The 24,561-nt window shown below is 41.7% G+C and overlaps 1 pseudogene; it reads left to right on the top strand.

Annotated features, from left to right (window-relative positions):
- Positions 1-24,561, top strand: part of LOC141042824 (uncharacterized) — a 278,307-nt pseudogene that overhangs the window by 30,031 nt on the left and 223,715 nt on the right.

Below are 24,561 nucleotides of genomic sequence, written 5' to 3'. Positions count from 1 at the left end.
TAAAACGTTCTGGAAAGTTCCCCTTATGTATTCCTCCGGGGTTACGGTTTCAATAACATTAGTTTCAACATTTATTGGATTACCTGAGATATAATGTTTGATTCTTTGACCGTTCACCACCTTCGGATTTGTGCCTTCGAAGTTGTTGATTTTTATGGCACCGGAACGATAGACCTCCTCGATAACGTAAGGACCTTCCCATTTAGAGAGGAGTTTTCCTGCAAAAAATCTTAAACGAGAGTTGTATAGCAAAACATAATCACCTACATTAAACTCACGCTTTTGTATCCTTTTGTCATGCCATCTTTTAACTTTTTCTTTAAACAGTTTGGCATTCTCATAGGCCTGGGTTCTCCATTCATCAAGTGAGCTAATGTCAAATAGTCTCTTCTCACCGGCAAGTTTGAAATCATAATTGAGCTCTTTAATGGCCCAATATGCCTTATGTTCTAGTTCGAGAGGTAAGTGACATGCTTTTCCATAAACCATCTTATATGGAGACATACCCATAGGATTTTTATATGCAGTTCTATAGGCCCATAATGCATCATCAAATTTTTTGGACCAATTCTTTCTAGATCTATTAACAGTCTTTTGCAAAATTAATTTAAGCTCTCTATTACTCAGTTCTACTTGACCACTAGATTGTGGATGGTATGGAGATGCAATTCTATGATTAACATCATAGTTAGCAAGCATTTTACGAAAAGCACCATGAATAAAATGTGAACCACCATCAGTCATTAAATATCGAGGAACCCCAAACCTCGGAAAAATAACTTCTTTAAGCATCTTAATAGAGGTGTTATGATCAGCACTACTAGTTGGAATAGCTTCTACCCACTTACTAATGTAATCAACAGCAACTAAAATATGTGTATACCCATTAGAGGAAGGAAACGGTCCCATATAATCAAAGCCCCAAACATCAAATGGTTCAATAACAAGTGAATAATTCATAGGCATTTCTTGACGTCTACAAATATTACCAATTCATTGACACTCATCACAAGATGAGACAAACTTACGGGCATCTTTGAAAAGAGTAGGCCAATAAAAACCGGATTGCAATACCTTATGCGCAGTTCTATCTCCAGCATGGTGTCCTCCATAAGCCTCTGAGTGACACTTGCGTAGGATCTGTTCCTGTTCATGCTCAGATACACAACGTCTAATAACACCATCTACTCCTTCTTTATAAAGGTGTGGGTCATCCCAGAAGTATGTCTTAAATCATAGAAAAACTTTTTCTTTTGCTGGTATGTGAAACTAGGTGGTATAAATTTAGCAACAATGTAATTAGCATAATCAGCATACCATGGAGCTGTACGAGAAGCACTTATGACAGCTAATTGTTCATCAGGGAAGCTATCATCAATAGGTAGTGGGTCATCAAGAACATTCTCTAACCTAGACAAGTTGTCTGCAACGGGGTTCTCAGCTCCCTTTCTATCAATAATATGCAAATCAAATTCTTGTAGCAAGAGAACCCATCTAATAAGTCTAGGTTTAGCATCTTTCTTTTCCATAAGATATTTAATAGCAGCTTGATCAGTGTGAACAGTTACTTTAGAATCAACAATCTAAGGTCTGAACTTATCACAAGCAAATACAACTGCTAAAAATTCTTTTTCAGTAGTAGCATAATTTCTTTGGGCACTGTCTAGAGTTTTACTAGCATATTGAATAACATTTAATTTCTTATCAACTATTTGTCCTAGAACAGGACTTACAGCATAAGCACTAGCATCACACATAATTTCAAAGGGTAAATTCCAATGAGGTGGCTGAACAATAGGTGCAGAAATCAAGGCTTTCTTAAGTATTTCAAATGCTTCTACACAATCATCATCAAAGACAAAAGGAACATCTTTTTGTAAGAGATTAGTCAGAGGCCTAGAAATTTTTGAGAAGTCTTTAATGAACCTCCTATAAAAACCGGCATGACCAAGGAAACTTCTTATACCTTTGATGTCCTTAGGACATGGCATCTTTTCAATACCATCAACTTTAGCTTTATCAACTTTAATACCTCTTTCAGAAATTTTATGCCCCAAGACAATACCTTCATTAACCATAAAGTGGCACTTCTCCCAATTCAATACAAGATTAGTTTCTTCACATCTCTGCAAAACTCGATCAAGGTTGCTTAAGCAATCATCAAAATAAGTTCCATACACGGAAAAATCATCCATGAAAACCTCAACAATCTTTTCGCAAAAGTCAGAGAATATAGCAGTCATACATCTTTGAAAGGTAGCAGGTGCATTGCATAAACCAAAAGGCATGCGTCTATAAGCAAAGGTACCGAAAGGGCAAGTAAAAGTGGTCTTTTCTTGATCCTCTTTTGACATAGGTATTTGAGAGAAACCAGAATAACCGTCTAGAAAGCAAAAATGTGTATGTTTGGATAGTCTTTCTAGGATTTGATCGATAAAAGGTAAAGGGTAATGATCTTTTTTAGTAGCTTTATTTAGTTTGCGAAAATCAATTACCATTCTATAACATGTAACAACTCTTTGTGGGATAAATTCATCTTTATCATTAGGAACAACAGTAATACCTCCCTTCTTAGGGACACAATGGACAAGACTTACCCACTGACTATCAGCAACGGGGTAAATTATACCTGCCTCCAGAAGCTTTAGTGTTTCCTTCTTTACCACTTCTTTCATCTTAGGATTTAACCGTCGTTGGTGATCAACAACCGGGTTAGCGTATTTCTCCAATTTTATTTTGTGTTGGCATTGAGTGGGACTAATGCCCTTAAGATCATCAAGATTATATCCAATAGCAGCACGGTGCTTCTTCAGAGTTTTCAATAATTTCTCTTCTTCCTGCTCTGAAAGGTTAGCACTAATAATAACAGGATATATCTTCTTTTCATCAAGATAAGCATATTTAAGAGTATCAGGTAATGGTTTAAGCTCAAACACGAGATCACCCTTGGGTGGAGGAGGATCCCTTAGAATTTCAACAGGCAAGTTGTGTTTCAAAATAGGTCCCTGTTTAAAGAATACTTCATCTATTTCCCTTCTTTCATTCATAAACATATAATTTTCATGGTCTAGCAAATATTAGGAGGCACGGCAATAGAAGCAAGACCAATAATTTCATCTTTACTAGGCAATTCTTTATCATGGGGTTGTCTATGAAATTTAGCAAAATTAAAATCATGACACATATCCCCTAAACCAATAGTAACAACATCCTTTTTGCAATCTATCTTAGCATTAACAGTATTCAAGAAGGGTCTACCAAATATAATGGGACAAAAGCCATCTTGTGGGGAACCAAGAACAAGAAAATCAGTAGGATATTTAACTTTCCCACACAAGACTTCAACATCTCTAACAATCCCAACTGGTGAAATAGTATCTCTATTGGCAAGCTTAATTGCAACATCAATACCTTCTAACTCAGCGGGTGCAATATCATGCATAATTTCGTCGTATAAAGAGTGAGGTATTGCACTCGCACTAGCACCCATATCACATAAGCCATGATAGCAATGATCTCCTATTTTAACAGAAATAACAGGCATGCCTACAACAGGTCTATGTTTATTTTTAGTATCGGGTCTAGCAATTCTAGCAGCTTCATCACAGAAGTAAATAACATGCCCATCAATATTTTCGACCAAGAGATCCTTAACCATAGCAATACTAGGTTCAACTTTAATTTGCTCAGGGGGTGTAGGTGTTCTAGTATTACTCTTACGAACCACAGTTGAAGCTTTAGCATGGTCCTTTATCCTAGCAGGGAAATGTGGTTTCTCAATATAAGCGGTAGGAACAATAGGATCAACATTATAAGTGATAGTCTTTTCTTCAACTTTAATACATTCAACTACTTTTACTTCAATATGAGGATGATATTTAAACCACTTCTCCTTAGGGAGATCAACATGAGTAGCAAAGGATTCACAGAAAGAAGCTACTATCTCAGAGTCAAGTCCATATTTAGTGCTAAATTCACGGAAAACATTGGTATCCATAAAACATTTAACACAATCTAACTTAGGTGTTATACCTGACTCCTTACCTTCGTCGAGTTCCCAATCTTCAGAGTTGCGTTTAATTCTTTCCAATAAATCCCATCTGAATTCAATAGTCTTCATCATAAAAGAACCAGTACAAGAAGTATCGAGCATGGAGCAATTATTGAGAGAAAGCCGAGCATAAATATTTTGAATAATAATTTCTATTGAGAGCTCATGATTGGGGCATGAATATAACATTGACTTAAGCCTCCACCAAGCTTGAGCGATGCTTTCTCCTTCGTGAGGCCAAAAATTATATATATAATTACGATCACGATGAACCAGATGCATAGGATAAAACTTCTGATGAAATTCCAATTTCAATCGGTTATAGTTCCATGATCCAATATCATCGCATAGCCTAAACCATGTCAATGCCTTTCCCTTCAAAGATAAAGGGAAGACCTTTTTCTTGATAACATCCTCGGGCATACCTGCAAGCTTAAATAATCCTCAAACTTCATCCACATAGATTAGGTGCAAATCGGGATGCAATGTTCCATCTCCTGTAAAAGGATTAGCTAGCAATTTCTCTATCATACCCGAAGGAATTTCAAAGTAAACATTTTCAGTAGGTTCAGTAGGTTGAGGAGCAACTCTTTTCTCTACTGGTCGGGGTGAAGATACCCCAAACAAGCCCCTCAAAGGATTACTTTCCATAGTAACAAGTGACAGTAAATTTGAGCACACTATATAAATTTTTCCTTACCAAATTCCACTTACCAAAGGCGCTTCACTCCCCGGCAAAGACGCCAGAAAAGAGTCTTGATGACCCACAAGTATAGGGTATCTATCGTAGTCCTTTCGATAAGTAGGAGTGTCGAACCCAACGAGGAGCAGAAGGAAATGACAAGCGGTTTTCAGTAAGGTATTCTCTGCAAGCACTGAAATTATCGGTAACAGATAGTTTTGTGATAAGGTAATTTGTAATGGGTAACAAGTAACTAAAGTAAACAAGGTGCAGCAAGGTGGCCCAATCCTTTTTGTAGCAAAGGACAAGCCTGGACAAACTCTTATATAAAGGAAAGCGCTCCCGAGGACACATGGGAATTATCATCAAGCTAGTTTTCATCATGCTCATATGATTCGCGTTCGTTACTTTGATAATTTGATATGTGGGTGGACTGGGGCCTGGGTACTTCCCTTCCTTGGACAAGCATCCCACTTATGATTAACCCCTCTTGCAAGCATCCGCAACTACAAAATAAGTATTAAGGTAAACCTAACCATAGCATGAAACATATGGATCCAAATCAGCCCCTTACGAAGCAACGCATAAACTAGGGTTTAAGCTTCTGTCACTCTAGCAACCCATCATCTACTTATTACTTCCCAATGCCTTCCTCTAGGCCCAAATAATGGTGAAGTGTCATGTAGTCGACGTTCACATAATACCACTAGAGGAAAGACAACATACATCTCATCAAAATATCGAACGAATACCAAATTCACATGACTACTTATAGCAAGACTTCTCCCATGTCCTCAGGAACAAACATAACTAATCACAAATCATATTCATGTTCATAATCAGAGGGGTATTAATATGCATAAAGGATCTGAACATATGATCTTCCACCAAATAAACCAACTAGCATCAACTACAAGGAGTAATCAACAGTACTAGCAACCCACAGGTACCAATATGAGGTTTTGAGACAAAGATTGGATACAAGAGATGAACTAGGGTTTGAGATGAGATGGTGCTGGTGAAGATGTTGATGGAGATTGACCCCCTCCCGATGAGAGGATCGATGGTGATGACGATGGTGATGATTTCCCCCTCCCGGAGGGAGGTTTCCCTGGCAGAACTGCTCCATCGGAGCCCTAGATTGGTTTCGTCAGGTTCCGCCTCGAGACGGCGGCGCTTCATCCCGAAAGCTTCCTTCTGATTTTTTCCAGGGCGAAAGAATTCATATAGCAAAAGATGGGCACCGGAGGCCTGCCAGGGGGCCCACGAGGCAGGGGGCGCGCCTAGGGGGTAGGGCGCGCCCCCCACCCTCGTGGATGGTGGGTGGCCCCCCTCTGGTGCTTTCTTCGCCCAATATTTTTTATATATTCCAAAACTGACTTTCGTGGAGTTTTAGGACTTTTGGAGTTGTGCAGAATAGGTCTCTAATATTTGCTCCTTTTCCAGCCCAGAATTCCAACTGCCGGGATTCTCCCTCTTCATGTAAACCTTATAAAATAAGAGAGAATATGCATAATTATTGTGACATAATGTGTAATAACAGCCCATAATGCAATAAATATCGATACAAAAGCATCATGCAAAATGGACGTATCACTCACACACACAACACACACACACACACACACACACATGGGCTTTTTGCAACAACTAGCAAGATGCCCATGCGTTGCACGGAACATCAAGATGCATTTGTATGAGTAGTTTATCTTGTGGGAGAAAAGGATGAACGAGGGAACGCCTTATTTGCAAATTTGGAGAGGGGTGTCGGTATCTTTTTGCAAAATTGCCATAGTTTCCTTCCTATCTGTCAGATATAAATCGGACGGCCTATATTGCAGCATGGCAGGCACACCATCATCACCAACTCTGTTTTTTATCTCTACTCTTATAAAAAGCATAGTCGGCGATGATGGTGTGCCTGCCATCCTGCAATATAGGCCGTCCGATCTATATCTAATGGATAGGAAGGAAAGTATGGAAATTTACCCGCACTCCTCTCCACATTTGCAGATAAGGCCTTCCCTCGTTCATCCTTTTCTCCCACAAGATCTTGATGTTCCATGCAACGCATGGGCATCTTGCTAGTAAGAATAGAAATTAGAGATGTACCACTTCTCGAATCTTGAAACCAACAACATTCCTCCCTTATCTCATCAAAACCGCCAAAGGAATATATTTTGAGTGAAACATAAGATATTTTTAGTGATACACGTATTTCAAAACTAGACTCTTTTTTCTATCAAATCGGTGAAAATGTATTAATCTACTTTGATCGTGTGGCAACGCATTGGCACATTGCTAGTAGTTATTACTACTGTATAATTTTTTGGACACCAGACAAACGGTGGAGTACATATACAAAGAGAAGAGGCGCAAGCATGTAGTCGGTCTCTCGCTGTCTCGCACATATGAGAGTTACGTAAAGGCACCGTTAACAAATAAACCCTAAAACCCTAGGTGCACGATTGTTGCATGCGCGGGTACCGGGTACATGGTGGAGCGCACCTTTGTAGGAATAGTCAGCTCGCATGATAATTTGATCCGTAGGAGTTGATGGTTGGGACCACATGTGAACGACCTGGAGGCGGTGGCTCGCCAGTTGCCACAGATTGAGTAGCCACGTTTAAAATATCATTTTTTAGCAAGGTAAGAGTTCCGATTTTCAAGGGCATGTTATAAGTACTCAAGTAGTTTTTAGAACGATTGGTATGGAGCGAAAATGGAATTCATAACTACTACTACCTCCTTGGCGTATGGTTGTATGGGTTTATGTTGCGAGATGTTGAACCTGGTAGTTCTAGGGCAAATACTATTGTTTAGATTTTGGTTTTCAGTAATGAAAATCGGAAGGGGGAAACCCTTCTTTCATAAAAAAAACTACTACCTCTGTCCTGGTTTACTAGTCCCCATCGTATTTTGGGTCAAAGTTTGTCCACGAATTTTACTTGTAAAATGTGAATGGAAAACGAGATTTTGTTATACCCAAACAAAAAAGGACTAGAGGGAGTGATTGCTCTGACACGGACGCGACCTCTCATAGCGCAGGCATTGAACCGGCGCGGCGGCCAAGAGGGCCCCACTTGCTGCAGGCCCGACTAAACACGCCTGCTCGCCGCATGCAACCGGCTTCAGACTGCCCCGCCTGCCTCCATTGAATCCGCGCGTGTGCCGGCAACACGTCCTTCCGCGAGCCAACCGGCATTTTAGAACACAAAAAATGATCAAAATATAATTAATTACGCATGGTCTTGACTTGTTGTGCTCGCACTGGTAGCAGGAATTAGAGGTTTTTCTTTATTTATAACTCTCCTCACATTTTTTGGCTTTGAAGTGAATCATGGTTGTGGACATTATCTATGAATGTGCAGATATCTGCGAACATGAGTTAGATGTGGAAGTTGAACTTGGAATGTTGGGCTTGCGCGTGAACTATACCATGTCCAATGCTTCATCTGTTATTGTTTGGAAAGTAATTGCTGTTATTACATGACCCTAAAAAAATATTTTGTGCCACATCAGTAGATGCACGGACACCACAACAGGCATGCAGACTAGATAAACATTTGAACCTAGCTATTATGAAGGAAAATTTGTATTGACAACAGTTTTAGATAGCAGGACATGCCTAGCCTGCTCTGCCTCTGCTAGCTTCTTTCTGGCTTCTTCCATCTCTTCTTTGGCTTGGGTGAAGAGAGCATTTGATTGCTCTGATCGCTTCTTTAGGAACTCAGCTACATTCTCATTGGCTGTTGCACGCTTTCTTTCAGCCTTTACTAGAGCCACGAGGACACGAACAGTTGAAGACTCCACCTGGCTTGTGTGTAATCCAGCATCATCTGGGAATTTGCACCTTGTGTCTAATCCAGCATCATTAGGGAACTGGCACCTTGTGTGTAATCCAACCTCATTTTGGAAACATGATCTTGAGGTTGACCATACTTCCCTCCTCGCAGGAACTGCATCCTGACATGAAGTTACTTATTTTTTAGATCAATACTCAGAGCAAGCCAGGTCCATTTAGTAGAAACCAGATAAACTGGACTCAAAGAAGTGAATTCAAAAGGAAAAATATAAAAACAGACTACAAGGTGAGAACACGCACTTCCTACATCAAGCTAAAAGCGAAAGCACTAGGACGATTAAGACTCTTCTTATTACACTCAAGAACACGAGGCTAAGAGAAAGAGAAAGTATAACATATACACATCAAAGAACACGAGGCTAAACGAAAGTAATTGAAAGGGTGTTACTTACCAAAGATCGTTTTACAGGTTCGGTGCAGCTCCTCTTGAACTTGCCATGCTCCTTGAAGATGTCCCCAATATCCCGTGTTTGGTCTTCATTGCTCCTCTGCATGTTCGCGCTCATGGTTTAAAAATCTCAACATGGCAAGAAAAATATACTAGTAATACTCACGCATCTTGTGGGCAACATTAAAGCACTCGTCTACGCCCGTTAGAGCATCTCCAACAGAAGCGCAACGTGCGGTGCTTTAAAAAAGCGTTTATAGTGCTGAGATCGAGAAGTAGAGATAGAGAGTAGAGACTAGAGAGTAGATACATAGATAGTTCTCAGCATATATATAGCATAGATAGATAAAAAATAGATAGTTCAACTACTCCTCGTCGTCCGACTCCTCCTCAGGGATGTCCTCCTCCGACGTCTCAATGTAGGCGTGAAGATATCGATCGTCGTCGGATTCCCAAGGCGACGCTGCTCCTAGCCTCATGTTGAATTGAGCGTCTGTTTTTCGCGTACGCTTGTCCTCGCGATAGGCGGCTCGCTCCGCCCTCCTCTTCTCCCTCTCTGCCCTCCTTTGCACGTAGAACTCGCCCTCGTTGATGATGTCCTACAGGAAGCTTTGGCGCCACAACGCCATGGCTTCCTTGTCCATCTCGACGATGCCGAGACGGTGCTCCCGTCTCCCGTTGTCGTGACAATCCTCGTCGGTGATAAGCCGCGGTAGAGGCGCGAGCTCCTGCGCCCGCTCCCGCGTCGGCACGTTGGGGAAGTTCAATGTTCTATGAGGCCACCGAAGGCGCCATGCTACCGCGTTGTATGCGCTGGCGGCCTCATTGGTAGTGTCGAAATTGCCGAGGCCGAGGCGCATCCCGCGGAACCGGATCTCGGCGGAGAACCCGCCAGAGGGGCGCGCGCGGACGCCGCGGTATCCCCAAGTTTCCTAGCGACGCGGCGGCATGGTGGCGCGGCAGCGGCGAGGCGAGAAAGAGCGGGGAGAGAGCGGTGGCGAGGCACACAACAGGGAGAGAGCGGTGGCGAGGCACAGAGCGGGGAGAGAGCGGTGGCAAGGCACAAAGCGGTGGGAGGGCGTTGGATTTTATAAAGCGCGTCGGACGCCGCGCGCCAAAACTAGCGCGCGCCCGGCCGCATTTTCCCGCACACGCTTGATCCTTTCCCGACGTCCCTGCTATATCTACTCTCTTCTCTACTGTTATATTTATTTTATATTTAATATTTATCTCTACTCTCTTCTCTACTGTTATATTTATTTTATATTTAATATTTATCTCTACTTCTCTACTCTCTACTCTCTTTTTTCTACTTTCTTTTTTCTTTTAGAAAACAGAGTTGGTGATGATGGTGTGCCTGCCATCCTACAATATAGGCCGTCCGATTTATATCCGACGGGTAGGAAGGAAACTATGGCAATTTTGCAGAAAGATACCCACACCCCTCTCCAGATTTGCAAATAAGGCCTTCCCTCATTCATCCTTTTCTCCTACAAGATAAACTACTCATACAAATGCCTCTTGATGTTCCGTGCAACGCATGGGCATCTTGCTAGTTCGAAAAAAGTTTCCATCATTTGCCACACTACTGGTTGCAGATGAAGAGCCTACCCAAGCATAGCGCGATATAGGAGCGACGCACAATTACAAGCTGATATTCTGTTGGGCAATGGAGGCTATAACCAATTACTTTTACGGGAACAATAGCAACCAAGAAATTTGAAGGGTAGGTATGAACAAAATTGGAACTGCACATGTACTGCTAAGTGATTCAATACACACATTACCAATCGAGGAGGAGAACGATGGTTGCGACGGCCTCTGTGCATCATGGTCGGCAACGGGAGTCAGTTCATTGTCCATGACGGTGGTGCTTCTGTGCTTGGCGTCGGCTTCCGGGAAGCAGATCCGAGACCGTGGAAGACGGTGCCGAGGAAGAGGCTCCGTGTACGACGACGAAGGTGGACCGGCTCCAGTGCAGTGTACGAGGTCGTCGATGAGGCAGATGCGCTGCGGTGGACGAGTGCGCCGATGGAGAAGGGGAGGAGCACAAAGGTTGCGGTGCCATGGAGAAGTCTATTTTGGTGTGGGATAGAAAATGGGGAGTATTCAGGTGTACTACTCTGGGTGCCGGAGTGGGGTTGGCTGGGTAGGGTGAACCTAAAGTTATGAAAACAGGCCCCTACCAAGCGTAATCCGTAGACCTGTTCCGAAGGTTATGATGGTAACTTCGCACTGCTCACATCAGGGTCGCGGGAGATTTTCCCGCCAACCTCAAAATTTTGTGACACTAAACTCACCGTGTGGCGTGTTGGGTGATTGGGCTAAGCAACTAGCGAGTTACTAGTACTCCCTCCGATTTTATTAACTCTGCATATTAGGTTTGACCAAAGTCAAACTTCCTAAAGTTTGACCAAGTTTATAGAAAAATATACACATTTACCATAACAAATATGTATGATGTGAAAGTACATTCAATAATGAATCTAATGGTATTTATTATTTATTGTATATGTTAATATTTTTTGTTATAAACTTTCTGAGAGTTTACAAAACTTGACTTTGACCAATGCTAATACGCGGACTTAAATAAAAACGGAGGGACTACACATTTGTTTTCTTAGTTTGTAGTGAATTAATCATTTGTTGTAATTGTGAATAAATATATTACGCTACTGACTTCAAACGTAATGGTCTATACAATTCAATAGTTACAATCATTGTTGAATTCCAAGATCTATACGAGATCTATAGTACTTCACAATATGCTCAAACTCACATAATCCCAATCAAATGAGAATCTAAATGCATTTCATAGTTATTACTTTGTAGGATGCAACAAAACTAACCATAACTCTACATCATCCATTATAAAAGCAACATTTTGAACACATCCCAATGTGTGAATGAAACGTGTAGAGAGAGCTTGCGAAGATGGAGCAGATTGGGCGGTAAAGATTGTGTGTATGTGGACAAGACAATAGGAGACAAACCTAACGAGAGAGAGAGAGGAAGAAATTAGGTATGTGAGATAGATGGAGACATGTAATATACGTGAGATGTGTGTGCATCCGGATTCTATAGACGTGGAAGGAGAAGAGACAACGGGTTTGATGAGAGAACTGGAAAAACATCGACGAGAGGGGAAGGATCTCGTGGGTTGAGGGATTGATAATTTTGTGCGGGAGAGAGAGGGGGGAGGAGTCAGTCAGCCGTCGTCACGTCATCCTACTTCCAAATGGCCCCGCATTCTCTAGTGCAGTGTGGTCGCCGTCTTCGATCTCCTCGATGCCCTCTTTGAAGGTTGAGGTGTTGTGCATGCTGGGGTGCAGAGAAGCACAAGCGAGAGTGGTCGCCATATAGCCTTGGATGGGGATGAATTGTGTGCTCGGGGGAAGGGGAGTGTGTGTGCGGTGTGTGTGTGTGTGTGTGTGTGTGTGTGTGTGTGTGTGTGTGTGTGTGTGTGTGTGTGTGTGTGTGTGTGTGTGTGTGTGTGTGTGTGTGTGTCAGGTATTGAGATAAATCAAACCTATGGAGAGAAATGTGTGTGTATGTGACGGAAAGCTACATGCTAAATAGGGTTTTCACGAAGATATTGTGCGTGCGAGATAGAGAGCGATGTGCGGGCCTTGAGGTGGGCAGGGGCCGGGTGAGGGTGTCAAAATGTGTGCGTTGATGCATGTGTTACATGCGATCGTGCGAGGGACGGACGGATCGAGAGAGATGGTTGTTGTGTTACGGATGCTCCTCTCTCTCACACACACACACACAAGTCCAAATAGAAGACTATTCCCTCATGTATACACAACGTATCGGCATCTGTCTATGTCTCACTCATGCATGATCATTTGCACATTCACAACTCTCTATGTCTCTATCACACGCACACCGTCTCCACATTTTCCTTCCACCACAACACACATATGGACACATACACACGTTCTCTCAAAGTCACACACACAAAATCAGTATTTAAAAAAACTAGGGCGCACCTAAAACGTCCAAATCCAAATAAACACAAACTGGAGCAAAACTCAAATATATGGAAATATTGTAGCGTCAAGAACTTTTCCAGGAAAAAAAATTGAGTGATATTTGGGGATTGTTTTCACACACACAAAAAGGTTCGATGGGTATCCTTCGAGCACGACACGTTGACACACCGTTCGATCGACCGCACGGCCGCGGTTCACGCGCTTGCACAGGATTCCGTATCGTGGCTATGGTAACTAATATAAGCGCTGCCTCAGTCTAATGTTTACGTGTACTAGTATGGTTTTCTTTTAAGTTTGACCAACCCTATATAATACTAAACTAAGCTCCCATACATGCACTCATCAATATGCCGCCGCCGTTGAGCATGCCGGCGCCCGCCTGCTTCGGCCAACCATTTCTCGCCCATCACCGCCGTGTCGCCGCCATCCCTGTACCATGAAGCCGAAGGCTCGCCCGCTCACGTCGTCTGCAGTCCTCCTCACAATGCCGCCGCGCTCCCAAGCACGCGAGCAGCGGGTGGAGCCGCGTCTATGCACGCAGCGTAGGAAGAGGAGGATGAGCGCGTGCTCCAGCACGCCTGCCGCCGCCGCCCCGCCCTCCCCTGAACCCCCTGCCACCGCCATGCTCCCCCCACCCCCGCCATCCGTTTAACCCCGGGCACGATCCATTTTTTCCGGCGAACTGCATTCCACACCCAATAATCATAAGATAGATCATGGGCACCCTGCCACCCTAATATAGATACTAGGGTAACTTCTCTGCCGTCTTCTTCCTTCGCTCCGTCGAACTTCTTTCACAAATCGACTGACCCAAATTATACTACTAGTACGAACGTATTAAGTACAGTAGGAACACGAAGATACGAGCAGTAGTACCAACTGCAAGAAGAACAATGGTAAGACATAGTACTAGTACTACTATATGTACTAAAGAGTTCAAATAACGAGAAAGAACATAAAGTTCAAATAACGAGAAAGAACATAAACATAGTTCTGCTGGGGGCTCAGCACAACACACCCCTGAAATAAAACTAAGCAACTAGTCCATTTGACACTGTAGTAGAACCAGCATGAGCGACGGCACTGCCACCTTACTCGGAGTCCGAGTCCACGTCCTCGACTTCGTCCTCGTCCCTCTTCCTCTTCCTCTTCGTTGCCGCTTCTTTGCTTGAACCATACACTGGGCTCTACTTCTTCATCCAACCCTTGTAGATATTTAAACAAAGGTAGGCATCCATTGCTGCGTACAGGATGTGATCTTCATCTGTTGTCTTCGACTCCCATGCATGATGAAACTCGTGGTGAGGTTTCCTCGGTTTAGCGTACGAAGGATCAATCATGGCTGCAGCCAGGGTCAGCATTGAAGGCTGAGAGGAGGACACCGGGCTTGCCTTCTGGAGATCGAAGGGCTAGCCTACAACGAGGCCTATCCGACCCAGGACATCCCTGTCGTTCCTAAAGTCTACAGTAACGAATTTCACTTTTTCATCCTTGAGGAAGTTCTTAAAATCCTGGCACTCAACGTCGGCATGGCATATGTGGTAGACCAAGCACACATTATGTACGCAAACCTGGATCACGGCGGGATTCTTCTTCTCTGCCTCCTTTAGAATCTTCTCGCTTTCCAGGATTGTGGTGTACTCAACATCTAGCCCAGCGACCCACTCATCCTTTAAGTTTTCGAACATGCTTCTGAAGCGAGCAAGGCATCCTTCCATCGTCGCGGATCCACGGGTGTAGATGACGATGAACTCATCGCCGGTGATGGCTCTAACCAGGTACTCAGCGGCGACCATGGAGATTTGGGAGGCCATGGATTTTGGAGGAGGGTTAGGAGAAGTTGAACTGGTGTAATGTGAAAGTACGGGATGACTAGGAGTGAACTATTGTAAGGTAGAAGATGGGGACAAGTAGGGCGTTCGAACGGCGTGGGGTTGTTGGCTTGCCCGGTGGATAAACGGCTGCAAGCCCCCAAAGAGTTCTCGAGTACTATGCAGGACCCACTAGATGTCATGTCTACTAGACCCATATCGTAGGCCTGACGGTATAGCTTTTGCCTGTTCGCACGCCATGCCGGCGCGTGGATGTAACTTCACTTAATTCCCTCAACTGTCGCGCCTCCCACGACCTTCGCCTCCATCGCGCGGTCGCGCTCTTTGAGACTTCGACCGGCTATAAATGAGCAATTTTTTTATCTACTCCGCATCCATGATACTCCCTCTAGTCCTTTTTACTTCCGTCAACCGTTTGCAAAGTTTTTGACCAAATTTATACTAAAAATATCAATATCTACAATACTGATTATAATGAGTATAAAAACTATGTTTTATAATGAGTATAAAAATATTGATTTGACATTGTGAATGTTGATGTACATTTTTCTATAAGTTTGGTCAAAGTAGAGGTACATTGACTTCAGACAAAACTTAAATGCACAATGCAGACTAGTTCCTCTGTCTAGGTGCGTGCCATAGCTTTGGTGACCATAGCCTTGGTTTGACAACCTAGGAGAGTATGGCGTCTAGCGAGGGAAATTACCACCGTAGAGGTCCTTACTTTGATGGTACTAACTTTGCTAGTTGGAAGCATAAGATGAAAATGCATATTCTTGGACATAACCCCGCCGTTTGGGCTATTGTGTGTATTGGTTTTCAAGGTGAATTCTTCAAAGATGGAAGAGAACCTAACCGTGAAGCGGTCGCGGATGAATGGAAGATGTTGCAATGCAATGCTCAAGCTTGCGGTATCCTCTTCAACGCATTGTGCCCCGAAGAATTCAACAAAATCAGCCGCCTTGAGAATGCAAAGGAAATTTTGGATACTTTGGTTGATATGCATGAAGGTACCGAGTCCGTCAAGGAATCCAAATTGGATGTGCTTCAAAGTCAACTTGACAAGTTCAAAATGAAGGATGGTGAAGGAGTCGCTGAAATGTATTCTAGGCTTGCTCTCATCACAAATGAGATTGCCAGCTTAGGAAGTGAAGAGATGACCGACAGATTCATCATCAAGAAGATCCTAAGAGCCTTGGATGGAAAATATGATACCGTGTGCACCTTGATCCAAATGATGCCCAATTACAAAGATTTCAAGCCAACGGAAGTCATTGGTAGAATTGTTGCTCATGAAATGTCACTTAAGGATAAGGAAGAGCTTCACAACAAGTCTAGTGGTGCTTACAAAGCTTCATTTGATGCCCCTACAACATCAAGTGAGAAACAAGCCTTCAATGAAGAATTGAGCCTGGTGAAGAACTTAAACAAGTTCTACAAGAGTAGAAGCAAAGAGAGAAGTTCCAAGTCAAGGTCCTACAATGACAAAAGATCTTCTAGTCGTGATTGCAATTGCTACAATTGTGGAAGACACGGACACTTCTCTAGTGAGTGCATGGCTCCCAACAAAAGAAGAGAAGACTCACCTAAAAGGAGAAGTAAAAGAGAGGAATCACCACCAAGAGAGAGAAGGAGTAGAGATGATCGTTATGAACGAAGACCCTATCGCAGAAGCAAGGATTCAAAAAGGAAGGACAAGTCATCAAAGAGCTACACAAGACAAAGACATCAAGCTCATATTGGTGAATGGGTATCCGGTTCCAACTCCGACAACTACTCCAAGAGAAGTTATCACTCCGACTCCGAATATACTCAAGATGAAGGTGTTGCCAGTCTTGCACTTGTGTCATCCAACTCCTACGACATATTCGACTCACCAAATGAAGGGATTGGAAGATGCTTCATGGCTAAAGGCCCCAAGGTATCACACCCCGAGTATGTTGATTTCAATAGTGATTAACATGATTTGCTAGGTGATGATGATTTACTTGCTGACAACTCTAGTAATGAAAACTATGATGAAATTGCTATTAATCATGCTAATCAAGATGAAACAAATGACAATGATAAGAAGGAGATTGAGCATCTAACTAAAGAACTAAACAATCTTAAGTTAGCTCATGAAACTACCTTAGAGGATCATCTAGAGCTTTTAAAGACTCATGAGAAGCTACGCTTTGAAAAGCTCAATCTAGAGCAAGAGCATGGGTTCTTAAAAGCAATCAATGATGATCTTTGTAAGAAAAGTTCTTCTTACATTGCCAAGCGTTTACTCTTGTCTACTTACATGCCACAAGTAAAATCTGGCAACAAGAGCAAGAAATATTCTTCTTCTAGTAGTAACAATAATCATGTGAAATCCAATATTGTTGCTTCTAGTAGTTCTCTTGATTCCACTAATGATTCTCTTAGCCAAGTTACACTTGAGCAAGAAAATAGCTTATTGAAGGGAATTATAGAGACAGGTGTTTACAAGAGCCTTGCCGGAAGTAAACAATTTGAGGAAATTGTACGCAAGCAACGAAGGCACCGGAAGAATCAAGGTGTTGGTTTTGAACGCAAGTTCAATGCCAATGGAGCTAAGTGGGAAGAAGAGCAATACCCCAAGGCAAAGTTTGTTCCTCAACAGGAGAAGTATGATCCCACTTCTTTCAAGGGAACACAAGCTCAAGATGATCATGAATCTTATCTTGATAGTACCAAAGTGAATGATTTGTCTTTATCATACTAACCTATCTCATGAAGTTTCGTTAAGTTTTGTGTCATTGAAGTTTTCAAAATTTGGGTGAGATATCGATATGAGGAGAATAAGGTGTCACAAGACCCTGAGCTTGGGGATTCCCAAGGCACCCCAAAGTTAATATTCAAGGAATATCCAAGCAACTAAGCTTGGGGATGCCCCGGAAGGCATCCCCTCTTTCGTCTTCAACTTTATCGGTAACCTTACTTGGAGCTATATTTTCATTCATCACATGATATGTGTTTTGCTTGGAGTGTCATTTTCTTTTGTTAGGATTTGCTTGCTGTAATTTGGAATAATGGTTTGCATCTTTTATTTCAATAAAAATGTTAAGTATAGCCTTTGGCATGCTTATTTTGCAAGTCTATATGTTGCTGTTTGAAAACAAAAAGTTGCACGCTAGCGCATGAATTCTTGGAAAAAATCAGAATGTGATAAAATGTTGCAAATTTTTGCAGAATAAGCTATGATAAGTTTTAGAATTTTTTGAGTTAAATAATTATTGATATTCTTGCATCCTTTACAGACTGTCCTGTTTAGACATATTGCTATTATGTTTGCATTGTTTGCATATGTTTGCTTGTCTAATTATTCTATTTGAGGGTAGGAGTATTAAATATGCAGAGGCATTCAATATGCAATGTTAAATAATAATTTTAGTGATTTGCTACAGTAGAGAATGATAAGGTTATTGCATTGATTTATACTAACTTATCTCACGGGTTCTTGTTGAGTTTTGTGTGGATGAAGTTTTAAGATTTAGGGAAACCGTGATATAAAAGGAATTAAGGAGACACAAAAGCTCAAGCTTGGGGATGCCCAAGGCATCCCAAGATAATATTTCAAGAAGTCTCAAGCATCTAAGCTTGGGGATGCCCGGTAGGTATCCCACCTTTCTTCTTCAACAATTATCGGTTAGTATCGGTTGAGCCTAAGTTTTTGCTTCTTCACGTGAGTTGTGCTATTCTTGGAATGTCATTTTATTTTTTTTGTTTGCTGTTTTAATAAAATACTTAGATCTAAAAGTTTTTAAATAAGAGAGAGTCCTCAAATAGCTACCCATTTACTTAACTACTCGCTTGATCTTCACTTATATCTTTTTGGAGTAGTTTGTCATTTACTCTTGTGCTTCACTTATATCCTATGAGTAAATTGTTGAAATTGAATATCATGAAGTTGAAATTATATGTTCATATCATTCCTAGTAGTAGCTTCACATTGGGTTTAGAAAGTGAAATCTTTTGAAGCTTGAAAAATATTGGTCATACAAGCAATTCATGAATGATTAGTATAAGGAAGAGAACTTTCACATGCAAATATATTATCTTGGAAATCTTCTATGATTGTGAATACCCATTAATTATTTTCAAACTTGAGAAAATTATTTGAAGTTGGAGAAGGAAGGCAACGAGTTATGGTTGTGTATATTTGCATAGAAGTTATATTGTTATGGATCCTCCAACATGTGGTGTTTGCTTAGGATCTTTTGCTAGCCAAAAATTCGTACTAAGTAGAGATACTACTTGTGCATCCAAAAACCCTTAAACCTAGTTTATTGCCATGAGTGTCCACCATACCTACCTATGGATTAATAAAATCCTTCAAGTAAGTTGTCATCAATGCATAAAAGCAATACAAAGTGCTCCTAAATATGTTTGATCTTTTATTGCAAGGGAAAATTGCGCGTTGTACGAATTTGTGATGGCAAAGTAATAAAAATGATGGAATGCATAATAAAGGTTGCTATCATAAGGGGCGATATAATGTGACGTTCCTTTGCATTAAGAGCTTGGGCATCCAAATAAAAAGCGCATGACAACCTATGCTTCCCTCTGCGAATGGCCTATCTTTTACTTTTCAGTATTTACTTTTATGCAAGAGTCAATAGTATGCATTCTCATTTCAACCTCAATTATTCTCTAGTTGGCAAGCATCATGTGGTGGGGAAAGATCTAGGCACATATGACCAGTCAAATATATTTGATCATGAATTATTATTGTTGACAATTATCTCTATGATAAATGAGTTGGGAGGTGAAACATTAAGCCCCTAACTTTCTCTGTGTTCGATGGATGCCATTTGTTCTAAGAATATGCTTTGAGTACTAGAAATCATAGAAGACTATATGATAATTGAGTATGTGGAGCTCTTACTTAGACGTTGTTGAATACGTTGAATTGCAATTGCTTGGTGACAGAGAATATAGGTTGTTAAGTTTCAAAATAATTCATTGTTTGAACCTTCACATGTGAATTGGTTGCTACTTTATCATGATGAGTTTGAGAAAGAGTTGTTGTTGTGATGCTAGGAAAAGTGATTGAAATTATCATTGATCAAACTTGTGCACTTTGCTAGCATTCACACTTCATAAATTATTTCTTTTATCATTAACCTGCTCGAGGACGAGTAGGAATTAAGCTTGGGGATGCTGATACGTCTCCAACGTATCTATAATTTATGAAGTATTCATGTTGTTATATTAGCACTATTGGATGTTTTACAATCATTTTATAGCAACTTCATATCATTTTTTGGGACTAACCTATTGACATACTGCCAAGTGCAAGTTGTTGTTTTTGCTTGTTTTTTACATCGCAGAAAATCAATACCAAACGGAGTCCAAATGCAGCGAAACTTTTTGGAGAAATTTTATGGACCAGAAGACACAACTTGGGCCAAAGAAGTACCAGAGGGGTGCCCTGAGGGGGGCACAACCCACCTGGGGGCCCAGGCGCGCCCTGATGGGTTGTGCCCACCTCGGTGGCCTCCTACACCGCCTCTTCGCCCTATAAATTCCCAAATATTACAAAAACCCTAGGGGAGTCAATAGATCAGAAGTTCCACTGCCGCAAGCTTCTATAGCCACGAAAAACCAATCTAGACCCCGTTCCGGCACTCCGTCGGAGGGGGGAATCATCACCGGTGGCCATCTTCATCATCCCGGCGGCCACCATGATGAGGAGGGAGTAGTCCACCCTCGGGGCTGAGGGTTTGTAATAGTAGCTATGTGTTTAATCACTCTCTCTCTCTCTCTCTCTCTCTCGTGTTTTTGAGATGTCACGATCTTGATGTATCGCGGGCTTTGTGAATATAGTCGGATCATATGGTGTTTTCCCCTCTCTATCTTGTTGTGAATTGAGTTTTCCCTCTGAGATTTGGTTCTTATCGGATTGAATACTTTTAAGGATTTGAGAACACTTTATGTATGTCTTGCTATGAATTCCCGTGGTGACAATGGGGTATCATATTGATTCACTTGATATATGTTTTGGCACTCAACTCGCGGATTCCCGAGGTGACACTGGGGTAATCTATGCATAGGGGTTGATGCACGTTCTTGTCTTTGTTTCTCCGGTAGAAATCTTGGGGCACTCTTTGAGGTCCTTTGTGTTGGATAGAGTATTATGAATCTGAAATTGTTTGATGCATATCGCATAATCAACTCACGGATACTCGCGGTGACATTGGAATATCTAGGTGACATTAGAGTTGGTTGATGTGTATCATATGGTGTTATTTTAGTACGAACTCTTGGTTAGATCAATCGAAAAGAATAGCTTGGTGTTATTTTAGTACGAACTCTAGGATAGATTGATCGGAAAGAATAGCTTTGAGGTGGTTTCGTACCCTACAAACAATTTCTTCTTATGTTCTCCGCTAGATAAGAACTTTGGAGTGATTCTTCATTGCACGTGAGGGAAGGTTATATGATCCAATTATATTAGCATTGTTGAGAGATTGCACTAGTGAAAGTACAGACCCTAGGCCTCATTTTCAAGCATTGCAATACCGTTTGTGCTCCGTTTTATCAATTGCTACCTTGCTGTTTTTTATTGTTCCTATTACAAAAATCAAAATCTACTATCATTACTATGCTTCTATTACCATCTCTTCACCGAACTAGTGCACCTATACAAATTACCATTGTATTTGGTGTGTTGGGGACACAAGAGACTTTTTGTTATTTGGTTGCAGGGTTGTTTGAGAGAGACCATCTTCATCCTACACCTCCCACAGATTGATAAACCTTAGGTCATCCACTTGAGGGAAATTTGCTACTGTCCCACAAAACTCTGCGCTAAAGGCCAACACGAGTCTACAATAACAAGTTGTGTAGTAGACAACACGGAGGTTCGGCCGTGTGAATGGCTAAGTGATGCGTTCTTGAGGGACGCTGGAATTTATGATGACTTCTATTATTTGGCGGAGAATGTCGGCATCACTGCCTTCCTCCAAGATAAGTGTAACCAATACCTCCTACTCACTAATACCTTCGTGCAAAACTTACATTTTTATCCGAGGAAATCACCACCCACGGTAGAGTTTCATTTATATGATGAGCCTAAGGAGATGACACTTTATGATTTTTGCGATGTTTGCAAATTACCTTATGAGGGCAGCGTCAGTTAACCACGTCCTAGAGACGTGGAGGACTTTATTGCTGAAACTACTGTGGGAGAAGAGAGAGGGGTGTCGGAAGCGAGAGTGGCTAGCTTACATTTTCCTGTTTTACGCTATTAATCATTTTCTTCAAGGAGATGTTTGATTGGTCGTGGGGAGAGTGGAAGCCTTAGTGCCCCTGACCTTGCTATTTTGCACCATGCTTTATATTATCATAGAACTTTTAGTTTGGACGCTATTGTTGCTCGGCGGTGAAACACAAACCGCTCGAAGGGCCCTATCTTTGGAGGTATCTATGCCTCCCGCCTTGCTAAACATTTTGAGATACCCATTATGCTTGATGAGGAGGAGGAGATGTTGTTACCCACTAAGTATTTAAACTATGCTAGTATGGTAGCACACGGTTTTATTAAGAAAGATGATGACAAACGACTCCTCTACAACCTAGTATTTAGTCAGGGTACTAGTAAGACTATTGCTCTGCCTACACCTTCTTTGTTCGATATTTATTCAGGAAGGTACACTATTATGCCCGAGGACATCTAGAGATTTTGGGGTCTTTCACAACCCCCAGCACCTGAGCCAGCACTAGTTCCTGATCCGTATCAGGAGCCTGTTTATCAGTGGGAGCCACAGGAGCTCGCCAACTAGTGGAACCCTCGTGAGTATCGCGGAGACGGTTATTTCGAGTTGTGGCCATAGACCAACTTAGGACAAAAGCCTAAGCTTGGGGGGTACATATTTCTCACCGACATTACATTCATGTTCACACATTCATTCCAGTTGTCGGTGTTCATCCTTTTTCATTGTATCATCCATGCTAGTTTATTTTTCTTGCTTTCTTCTTGTGTGTTTGAAAAACTTTTAGAAAATCAAAAAAAAATAGTTCTCTCTTCTTTCTATCTTTTCTTTTAAGTTTATTTAGTAGTATTATTAAAAGAAAACCCAAAAAGATTTCTCGTTCTTCTTTTGCTTGTTGGGAGCTTTCCTGTGTAAATAGTTTTTCTCGTTCTTATTTTTGCTTTCTTCAGAAAAACAAAAACTCCAAAAATATTTCAGTGTGTTTCTTTGAAATTATCTTCTTTTCTTTGGTTCGAAAGGAGAAGACCACGATGAAAATGTTGAGTGGCTCTCATATGCATTATTGTTGATCTAACAGAGAGCCCATATTACCTTGCTTTCTCCTTTGAATAAATGTTTGTAGATTCCAGCTTAGTCCAATGCACGTGCACTCTTATTATCCACACTGTTCGGTCATGCAAGTGAAAGGCAATAGTGACGATATTTGATGAAATGATTGACATGGAGAAAAGCTGGTATGAACTCGACCTATTTTGTTTTTGTAAATATGATTAGCTCATGGTTCTTGATTCAGCCATTATGAATGAGACATGTTTGCAATGACAATTAGAGATTATAGTTGCTCATGCCATGCTTAATTAGCTAGGAGTGGACAATGGTTTATCTTGTGTGCTAACATGCTTTTAAAATGGTTATGATGTAGTATGATAGGATGGTATCCACCTTTGAATGATTCGTGGCTTGACTTGGCACATGTTCATGCATGTAGTTGAAACAAACACAACATAGCCTCCACGATATTTATGTTCATGGTGATTTATATCCTACTCATGCCTGCACTCAATGTTGGTTAATCTCAATGCATGTTTATGACCGTTATCGCTCTCTAGTTGGTCGCCCCTCAATCTTTTGCTAGCCTTCACTTGTACTAAGAGGGAATACTGCTTGTGCATCCACTTCCTTAAACCCAAAGTTGTTCCATATGAGTGCACCATACCTACCTATATGCGGTATTTACCTGCCGTTCCAAGTAAATTTGCATGTGCCAAACTCTAAACCTTCAAATGGTAATCTGTTTTGTATGCCCGAATCGCTCATGTAGCGAATGGGGGTTGTCAGTATCTTCCATGCTAGGTGGGTTATTCTCACGTTGAGTGTTTATTCACTTGTCATTCACGAGAAAGTGGCTGGTATTCGGGATGCCCAGTTCCATGCTCTAAATCAATTCAAAATATAAATATCAAACAAAACTCCCCCATGACTGTTGTTGGTATGGACGGTACCCGTGGATTCGGCTAGCCGTGGAGTGTGATTGTTGGTGGAGGGGGAGTAAAAACTTTACCATTCTGTTTGGGAACCGCCTATAATGTATCTACCATGGAAGATAGTGAGATCTCTTGGTTGTTATGTTGACAATGAAAGCATACGGACACGTCTCCAACGTATCTATAATTTTTTATTGCTCCATGCTATTATATATTCTGTTTTGGATGTTTAATGGGCTTATTTATACACTTTTATATTATTTTTGGAACTAACCTATTAACCCAAGGCCGAGTGCAAATTGTTGTTTTTTTGCCTATTTCAGTGTTTCGCAGAAAAGGAATATCAAACGGAGTCCAAACGGAATGAAACCTTCGGGAGCGTGATTTTTGGAACAAACGTGATCCAGAGGACTTGGAGTGGACGTCAAGAAACATACGAGGAGGCCACAAGGCAGGGGGCGCGCCTACCCCCCTGGGCGCGCCCTCCACCCTCGTGGGCCCCTCGTGGCTCCACCGACCTACTTCTTCCTGCTATATATA

This window comes from Aegilops tauschii, chromosome 3 (assembly GCF_002575655.3).
Source record: "Aegilops tauschii subsp. strangulata cultivar AL8/78 chromosome 3, Aet v6.0, whole genome shotgun sequence".
Classification (NCBI taxonomy): domain Eukaryota; kingdom Viridiplantae; phylum Streptophyta; class Magnoliopsida; order Poales; family Poaceae; genus Aegilops; species Aegilops tauschii.
This window is presented reverse-complemented; position numbering and strand designations above follow the sequence as displayed.